The sequence below is a fragment of the Pungitius pungitius genome, chromosome 2, assembly GCF_949316345.1.
Source record: "Pungitius pungitius chromosome 2, fPunPun2.1, whole genome shotgun sequence".
In the NCBI taxonomy this organism is placed as follows: domain Eukaryota; kingdom Metazoa; phylum Chordata; class Actinopteri; order Perciformes; family Gasterosteidae; genus Pungitius; species Pungitius pungitius.
In genome coordinates, this window is record NC_084901.1 from 7,014,262 (window position 1) to 7,024,233 (window position 9,972).

General features: G+C 43.9%; 1 protein-coding gene across 1 annotated transcript in view; it reads right to left on the reverse strand.

Moving 5' to 3' along the window:
- The window catches only part of LOC119211081 (aldo-keto reductase family 1 member B1-like), an 86,749-nt gene extending 77,624 nt beyond the window's left edge, over positions 1-9,125 (reverse strand). The window contains exon 1 of the mRNA XM_062560291.1: positions 9,121-9,125. The gene's annotated coding sequence lies outside the window, so the exon portion shown is untranslated. The remainder of the gene's footprint in view (positions 1-9,120) is intronic.
- Positions 9,126-9,972: the final 847 nt, after the last annotated feature.

The following is a 9,972-nucleotide window of genomic DNA, read 5'->3' on the forward strand; positions in this document are numbered from 1 at the left end:
GGGGGGGGGGAAACTCCATCCTCCTTTCTGGTTTATTATAGTTTCAGCGTTACAGTGATCAATAATCAGACTCTTTCCGTCGAAGGAATGAATGAAAAACAGAAACACGGGAATTATTTTTTGAGATCACAAAACTAACCGAAAGTACGGCTGAAAATAGATACGACTTGCTGCTGGCCTTTGTCACCCCCCCCCCTCCTCCTGCCTGCCACAGCCGGGACGCCGGGGGCCTTCTACTCCGTAGACGAATGGAAATGGACGTCTGACTCGGCCTGTAATTGCTCCTCTGTGTCTGCATCATCTCATCCAATGAGGGGAAAGGCAAAGGCGGGTGACAGCCTGCTTGCCCTCTGCTTTGCTATTTGCTTTCAGCAGTCTATTATCCCCGACCGCTCCTCGTCGCAGGTATCACGCCGCGGGGTCAAAAAGGTCAGACCGTACCCATCCCACAGAAAGTCATTTGACTCTTCTTAACACAACAAAAGAACGCAGGTGACATCGCTGCGGCGCGAGGGCTAAAGAGGTCTCGGCTCGCTCACTCGTCGCACATTCAGAACGAAAACAGAAGCAAGCGCCTCGGTCGCGGCGCTCACCTCCATCTCTCGGAATGACCGCTCCGTTCGCCTCTCGCCGTGAATAGCAGCCGAGCCTCGTGGCCGACCTTGGGTTTATCCCGGGCCAGTGCTGTTTTAATACAAGCACGGCTCCCACTTTATGAATACCTCTGTATTATTAATACTATGAGAAATGAGAGGTGAGGGGGCCGCGGGCCGGGTTTATGGATACGGCGGCGCCCGGCAGCGCGGCCCTGGCCATGGGAGGAGGAGGACAGACAGCCGAGTGGGGGGAATTATTCTAAAACCACTTCAACTTTACCGTCGGTGAATACTGAATAACAGAGGGGCCCACACACCAACAACATTACAATTAACAGGGTTTCATTTTTAATGGATTTAAAATCGCTCACACTGCTAATATGTCACATCCTTCCTTTCCAAATTCCTGTGCCAACACCGGGTGCAATGAAACCAGAGTTGCCTGTAAATGCCATTCCTCCGGCAGGCAAAAAAGCATTGTGCCTAACCTCTGCATTTGAAAAAAAATAAAAAAAATAAATAGAATTATTACACCCCAAGTAGTCGGAGTCAGTCCTGCGCTGCTGTAAGTCCTGCCTCCGTCTGTGATCAACTGCTCGCCCTCGGGCACAGCCGTGCGAGTCGAGCAGAAGCAGCTTATAAAACACTTTTAACCAAACTTCAAGGTAAAGGATAAGCACGTTTCAGACCGGGGCTATCTGCGTTTTCTTTTCTTTTTTTTTTCTGCTGTGTTTTTTTTGCACAACACTGTGTGTCACACAACAACTTCATTGCGAAAGGCACAAAGTCCGCCGAAAGCCCCCCCCCGAGCTGCACGAGATGCTTCCGACAGGCGAACAGCAAAGTCATCTCCCCGTCGACTGACATGAACGCAGCATTGGTGAAAAGAAACGGGCCGATTTTGACACGCTTACGAAGCCCAGACCCGAAGAGTGGAAACGTTAAGGCTTTACCGCGTGTAGAAACACACTCAAGGGAGCTATGAGGGAGAGACAAAGACACAACATCGTTTGAGATTACGACTTCTCTTTTCGTTTGAATCTGCGGCAAGTTAAATAACGCTATTTATAGAAGTGTCTACGGCGCTGCTCGGAGAATTATGTAAATTGAAATAACATGTTCTTTATATCAGAGGAAATAATGAAAGGCCTTATAATTTGTTCCCTGTAACAATGAACGGGTTTGAGGAAATTTTTCCTCCGACCCTGATCTTGCAGAACAATGCCTTGTTCATGGACAATTAAAAACAAAGAGCAAGCGGGTTCTGCTGGGACGCAGCAATGAGCAGAATTGTCCTTTATGGCGTGTGGAAATTGTCTCCTCCCCCCCTGCTTTTTTTTTTGAGCTGGCTCGACCTTAAGAAAGAAAAATAACACAAGCTCCCCTCTTCCTCTCTCTTGTTTCCAAGCCTTTTCATGTACAGCATCTGTCTCTCATAGGGTCTTCTCTCACTCACTCGTTCTTTCTTATCCTCCAACTTTTTACTGGTATATTTTTCCACCATCTCGGGCTTTCATCTTTGGCCTGCTACCCGGTCTCACTTGGCGCTTATCTCTCAGTCTTTACAAGCTTGTAAGGAGCCATGATTCAGAGCACCTTCATTTTAGATGCTCAGGTCAGGTGAATCCACTGTAAAATCTCTAACGCCTGTGAAATCTGAGTTGATTTTTATGAATTTGTAAAGGGAACAGACAGTAGTCCCTCACAACTGTGAATACAACAATGCCATGGCTTTGTTTTCTAAACTAAATGTTGTATAGGCAATAGCAACAGGTGGAAAAATGACATATTAGCCCAAAACCACAAGTTTTTCTCAAGGTTTTTTTTTTCTTTGTACTACGCATTACACACACTCTACTCTATCTTTGATTGTCACCAGGCAAAATAAGAAATGGGAGAACCGGACTACTGAGTTTCAGATTTGCAGTGGTTTCTATACTAATGGAATAGAATGTGAGAAAGATAATGGTAATAAAATAAGTATCAATAGATGATAGATACTATTGGTAAATATATATCGAAAGAGTTTCAGGTAAAATATAAAAGTGTTTGGAGTGAAGACAATCTCATCATAGTGCATTATAATTATGATACTGCACCGGTGCAGCATTACACGCATTCTAAAACTGGAGGACCCATGATGGACAGCCCGGCTGACATCCCTTAAGGACTGCACACTTCCCTTGGGAGACACAAAAGGCCTTAAGGCAGAGTTCTCCTCCTTCCCAAAACTAAAGGACCTGCTTTTTGTTAAACAAATATGAAACAAAGTTGAAAAATAAAAGAAAGGGAATGTTTTTCTTTTATGCTTCCATAGACAGCAGACTTAATTTACAGGAAATATCACAAACAACGGAGGCTAATTACAAAATGCTCTAATGAGAACTTTGAAATGTAAGATAAGGCAAACAGTACAAAGGGAAGAAGTCTGGCCCCAAGTTCTCCTTTAATGAGTGTTTACTCGGCTCTGTTTGTGCCTCTCTGCATGTATCTTTGTATTTGGAGAACAGATTAAAAGGTTAATACAGATGTGCCGGCTAGGATGAGAATGCCCGAGGCTTACTGCATGTCTGAGAGGAGGGGAAAAAAAGGGGGGCTCTGAGACTCCTTTCTCACCGTATGTTGTGTAGACATCCCTATGTGTGCCGCCCCCCCTCCTCCTCCTCCTCCTCCCCATTTTAAGCATCACATCCTTTTCCCAAAACCCGGGGTGACCCCCGAAGGCCCCTCCCACCCATCCATCCATCTCAAATGCTGGTTAATTAACGGCCACACAGCTCCGGCAGTCAGACTGACCAAGAGGCAAAGAGACAAAAAGCAGCGAGAGCAGGTGACCTTTCCCTCCGACCCCTCCCTAGACATCTCTAAATTGTTCCTATTGACAATCAACACCCTGAAAAGGTTGTTGAGCTTCAACGCGCAACGCATCCCCTTATTCTTTTTCACCCCGCTTCTACCTCACTCACCGGGAAGAATGAAAAACGAATAGGAGTGGCGAAAAAATATAATATGGCAATTTGGCTAAGTAATTACAGCATTTTACTCTCAACTACCAACCATCTACCCGCGGCTCTGTTGGCTGAGAAAGCTAATAATTCAATTTCTCGGTGACAGTAATTGTCAGCCGGTGTACCTAAAGGTCATATCAGTCACCCAAAGAGAAAGGGAAAGGGAGAGCCCGATGACACAATCACACAAGAGCAATTTAACATGGGAGCTTAATGGGAGGAGTACGGCGGTGATGGACAGAGAGAGGTGGAGAGCACAGGAGTTTGATCTAATGACGGAGCGCTCTCGTCGTGTTTAGATGGTCAGAAGACCAAACATCCAAGCGCGAAACAGCTTTAACGCGCACAGGCGCCTTTGCTCCGCAGTGAAAGAGGGTCTTTTCCATCTTTTCACAGAGGTTCACGGTATGTTTAAAAAAAGTAATGGGTTGCAGAGTTTTGAGAACAGTGTGAGGTATTTAGGAATTGAAATATCCCTTCTGAAAAAGCTTTAACAAAAATAACATGTTTATAAGTAAATCAAGGAAAAGCTTCCCAATTATTAATCAAGATACCATGACTTGATTGCCAATCAGATTAAGCCTGTGCTTGTTAAACAAATGACTCAGTGACAGCCTTATATAAAGCATCTTACTGGTCACATTGGATGTAGAGCACGACATTAACTTTAGTCCTGGAAAACACATCTGCAACCCTTGGTTCTTCTCTTTTGGAGACACCTTGTTTATGAATGAAGACAAATAATAGATACAATAAAAAGACAATGCTTCAGAAAGCATGGAGTCAGGACCGTGGGAGAGGTAACGAGAGGGCAGCCTAGCCTTCGAAGTAATTGACTAATACAGTAGCGGGTATTAAAGTCATCGAGTGCCAAAAGGGAGCAGGCAGCCGCTTGACCCTGAGCCACTTTGGACTAATCTAGCATTCAATCCAGCGTGTAATGACTGCTGGAGCTGTCAATCCTCTGGGTTCTCTTTCTGTCTCAAACACTCGCATGAGCACTCCCCTCTCCTAAACGCACCCGCACATCAAAGTGCACACACCCTCACATGCATATATATATATATATATATATATATATATATACTCGCTCTTTACTTTGAACAATTTAGGATGGGCCTGCTGGACAGCTTGGTTTCAGTGGATAAAGCCCAGGATCAGAAGCTATGCAGGCCATCTAGAGATGTCATACCAATGGGAAACACAGTGATTTTTCGAAGTCCGAAAGAGGCTCTTTTTCTCACGATGTGTTTAATACAAATGTCTGCAGGAAAGCAGCAGGCTGGGGGGGGGTGTAGGGGGGGGGCGGGGGGACGTTTCTTTAAAGGAAGCGGAGTTTGTGGCACGGGATGCACAGTGAGAATTTGCTCTGCCTCTCGATCGAGAAAAAGTGTTTTCAGTTAAACTGAGCCGCTTTATTTCCCAAAGTGGTGCATTTTAGGCATACAAAACACATGTTCTTAATTTGGTAATAAAAGTAACCACTCATTTGTATTCAAGTGCGCTTCTATTGTAAAACTTAATTGAGTACTTCTACTGGGTACCTCTTTCACGTCTTTATGTCAATTTTGTGTAAAAATTTATAAATCAGAAACCAATACAGTACATCCTCACTGACACAAAATGTTTTGCTTGACATTAACGCTGAACACTTTTGTCTAGTTCCACCGTTTGGATCATTGAACACACCATATAACACCAAGTAAAGCCATTGTGGTTCATTTTGTTGCTAATTGTCAGTCACTTTAAGCCATATAAGATACTTCAGACAGAATGGATTGAACACACTATACCAACAAATCATCCAGCATGTGGCCCGGTGCACATCGGTGAAGGAGCTCGCGATAAGACATTTATAATGACAACTGCTGCTGCACACTATGGGCGCCTATAAGGGGTCCGTCATCCATCCAGCGACTCTCGGGCAAGTGTCTGCTGCCCCATCGCGAAGCGACGCGTCACACTGCCAGGAGCAGCCTAAAAAATAAATAATATACAGCGAGAGAAACAGAGCCACTTCACAACACTGTCATTGCCATTCATAATATGCATCGGCGTATAAAGAGGGCCATTAGGGCCCCGAACCTGGGAGACATTAAATCATTTTAAATGGTTGTAACATCCCATTAGTGTCAGTGGTGGGACCACATAATAGTCTGTATTAGAGGGATAACCACAAGACGCTCCATTTGGACTGGAGTCACACGGGTAATCTGCTCTCCTGTCCTCGTCCCCCGATTCTCGCCTCCAACCCGAGGAAGTGAGGGGTCACCAGTGGCTGGAAGTGCCAGCGCCGACATCGGGGGACCTCAGTGCGGGCTTCTCCCCTGTTGGCTGATGCTGCTGCTTCTTTGAATCACTCCTCTGAATGAGGAACCCTGGCGAAACCCCCACCGATGAATTAGGCATGATGCAGGTAGCCTTTAATAGGCCCATTATGGTGCCTTTAGCTGTGTCAATAGGATACAGGAGAATTCAAGTATGGGTTGTTATTTCCGGGGGGGAGTAAGTCCATATCTGTTTGTCTCTATGTTTATCTCTATATTTTATGAATGTCCATCAAAGAAAACTATACACGTCGAGGGGATCAAATACTTCATAATACCAGAAGTGTAATATATAATGATGATAATGATTTGAAAAAATAGCTTCAGAAACATCTCACACATACTGTATATCGGGACAAAAAACGATTATCTGCTTCTTTTGGGAATGGTTTAATGTTTCAGGAAATAGGAGTTATATGAATGGACTGATACCACACTTATGTCTGGATGCTAATTATGTGACAAGAGCCGGCTGAGGTTTTCATTAAAAACTGTCCAGAAAATAGCCTCTTCATGAAACCACAACTTGTCGCTTCAAGCTTTAGGACGTGCTGGCGGGCAGATTTAGGGATTTTTCAACAGTCAGGCTAGCTTATTCCCCTTTTTCCCCTTATTCCCCTTCATTCTGGTTGTTACGCTAAGCTAAGCTGATTCCTAATGTGTTTTGTGTACCGACATAAGGAAGCGCATTCATTACAATCAATAGTCAAACAGGCAAAGTCCTATTGCAGTTGGACATAATCGTGTCCATATGAATAACACCGGTGACAGGTGCCCCGGTGACAACACAAGCCAAACCTGAAAATACGTCAGGCCATTGTGAGTTTAGAGAAAAGCTGTGTAAAATATGCATCTGTTCACTTCCCTCCTCTATTTTTCTCAGCTGGATGATAAATGGCTCGTTCGGCAGACCCTCGGCGTGCCCTCGGAGTTCTTAAAGGAACAAAGCCATGATGAATGGATCAATGCCATCGGTCCAGGAAAACAGCTCTTCCGGCCGATGAAAAAGATTTGCCAATGACAATTGGGGGACAGCGGTGACCCGGAGAGTGAGTCTTTGGGGTACGGCCCCCCCCAGAGGGGCCCCAGTGATGGAGCTAGGATCACCATTAGGGGGAAGATTAAGTGGCCCCGGCTTCCTCTCTCACTTAATTATACATGCAAGCCCCCTCTGTACCGCCCACTGCAGCACCTCAGCAAAAGGCGGAGTGCTCCTTTGTCTCAGCCACTGGCCGCCACTTTGATTGCTTATTGGCTGTCTCTCCTGACAACCGCCGGGAACAGAAACAACTCCCATTGGCCGAGGTGTCAAGAAGGCAGAGAGGGAAGGATGAAGAAGAAAATGGGAGAGAGAGAGAGAGAGAGGGAGTAAACAGAGAAGAGAAAGAGAGAGTTGGATAAGAGACAGACAGCAGGGGAAGATGTGCGTATTTAGTTTTCATTACACTGTGAGCTTGAAGAGGATGGGGGGAGGAAAGAAATGTCCTTGTCAGAGTGGGAGTCTCGGGAGGTGCTTGGAGGCGTGCTGGTGCCATCCACTGACACTCAGCTGACACATATGGAACCCTTCAAAATAGAGCGGTTCATGCTTGAAAACAATGGCTTATGAATAAACAACAGGACCAAAGAATCCCGCTGATAAACAAAATGATGCCACTGGGGGCCGAGAGGGACGGGAGGGAACGAGCCTGCTGTATGCTGTCATCGTGCAGCACTAAATGACAACCGTTGCCACAATAGACCAGTTGGACTTAAGACTCATGCTCATGAAAAGTGTTTTCTCAATTTGGCAAACTGGGGCCTAATTGCTTTGGCAGATTTTTGCACACACACACACACGTAAAGGAAGCTATGAGAGTGTAAGGCAAAGCTACCATGTGAATGTTAAAGCGCCTTAGGAAACCTCAATGATGATGACTTCCATCCGTCCCTTTCCGTGGTTTCATTCCCCGACCCACGCCACACATGCATCCAAGCCAAAGTGTTCCAACATGTTGACGATAAAAAAAAGTAGCTTTTCCCAAGTTACACCAAGAAATATATTTCTCTATAACGGGACGGTAAAAAAAAATAAAAAAAAAATAGAACAGATAACAGACTCTTAAGGGTTGCGCAAAGGACAGTGTCAATAATTAATCATGCAGGCAACTCAGCTCCAGTGTACTCATCATGTTTTAAGAACATAACAGCCGATGCTGTTAATATGTAATGGGGCTGCAGAGATGCTTCCTACCCCCCCGAGTTTCAACGGCGAAAAACAGAGAAATCAAAGTTTATGTCCTGAGGCAACACCGAATGGAATCCCGACCGGCAACGACAAATCCGGGAGCATTTCAAATAGATTACTTGGTGTTGGTGGGTTAATGGCTAATCGATACAGGTTTTAAAGAAGTCCCAATGGTCTAATCCACCTAATCACATACAGCGCAAGACAGCTTGGGAAAGAAATGGGGATTTGAGTTATCTTTCTCTTTATATATTCATGTTTATTATCAGTTTGGGCATATGGGACCACTGCTTTTCTTTGAATTTCATTATATGAAAAAAAAAAAAAAAAGAAGAAATAGTAGCCCCTTGACCCAAATCTTGGGTCACATCATCTGAACACATCACATTTAACCACATGATACGCCTTCACTTGTCCTTCAAATGTACCACAGAGTTGACTTGGAATCGAGGCTGACATGTTATCTAAGCCAAATTAGTCAAAATTGCTTTTAGCAGTAATCATAGCAACTTTTTACTATTCAAGCAGTACCCGTCAAAGCACAGAGCAGAATTATGGGAATGTTTGGTTTGGACTAAGAGGAAAGTTTGCAGAGAAAGATGTGATCCTGCATTCACTTCTGTGGATTTTGATGCATTTGCATGGAAGTGGAGTAGCTCTCTAAATATTGAGAGGTTAACTGAGGCACGCCATTCTGAGAACATCAAATTCTATGCAATTCTGCATTAACATTTATGCCCAAAAGCTATCTATTATTAAATATAATTTGAGAATGATGAGCTGAAAGTGACATTAATGGCAGTAACAAGATTGATTTACTCGGATTGAAACTTTAGACACTAGCGTGCAAGCACGTGTATGCACCCGTGCACCCGCATGGCCACGAGCATGCACTCCCATACACACATCAATACAAGAGTTTGATCTGTACCTGTATAGTCAGTGCTATAATGTAAAGCGTACAAATATTTCATTACAATTCCACATTGAAAATGTAACGGGAAGTAGAAAAAGAGACATTCTAATAATTACTTTTAAATGATTTAGGAAAATGTGATTTATGAGCATAATTGTTTACATAATTCATGAGATGATTATCACATTACGGTGCATAAATTACACTACTTTCATGATAATTCAAAGGCTGCACTGTTGTCTGAGGTTTATTTAATATGCATTATAATCATAAATCAAAGCAGGCAATGCTAATTTCGAGACGCTGTAAGACTAATCACTCTCTGAATTCTATCATCAAATACAAATACATGTTCCCATCTTAACCAGTGCCGCAGAGGCACAAGTGAAATCAATAGGAGAAAATCAATTAGAATGTGTTTGCATGTATGGATTGACACCTTGAATCATCAGTCCTATTGATCCTCTCCACTGTGATCTTCATGAAACCCATTTGTTCCATCCAAAGTTTGCTCATCCAGCCAATACGTTGTTCTTTCTCCTCCCCCACTGGTTTGCATAAACAGTGGCAGACGGGCCGCAAAGAAAACATCACAGGACTTTGCCAAAACATATATTCAAGTCCTTCCAAAATGCATATTCTGTGGTAGAAATTAAAAATGACTCAGTATTTCATTTCTTAGTATTTTTATTTTCAAGGACAAAAATTGAACGCTTTGTTGACAAGTTGGCCTAAACGCCTGCGAACTGAGACATGTAGCATTCAGACACATTGAATGATGATCCAGCTCTAAGCAGCGAAACCGTCCCGCCCTAAAACAAAAAGCCCTGACGAACATCCTTGTGACTGAACTGATTTCTGTTAATTATAAATTATGCAGTCATTGTGGGCCTACAAA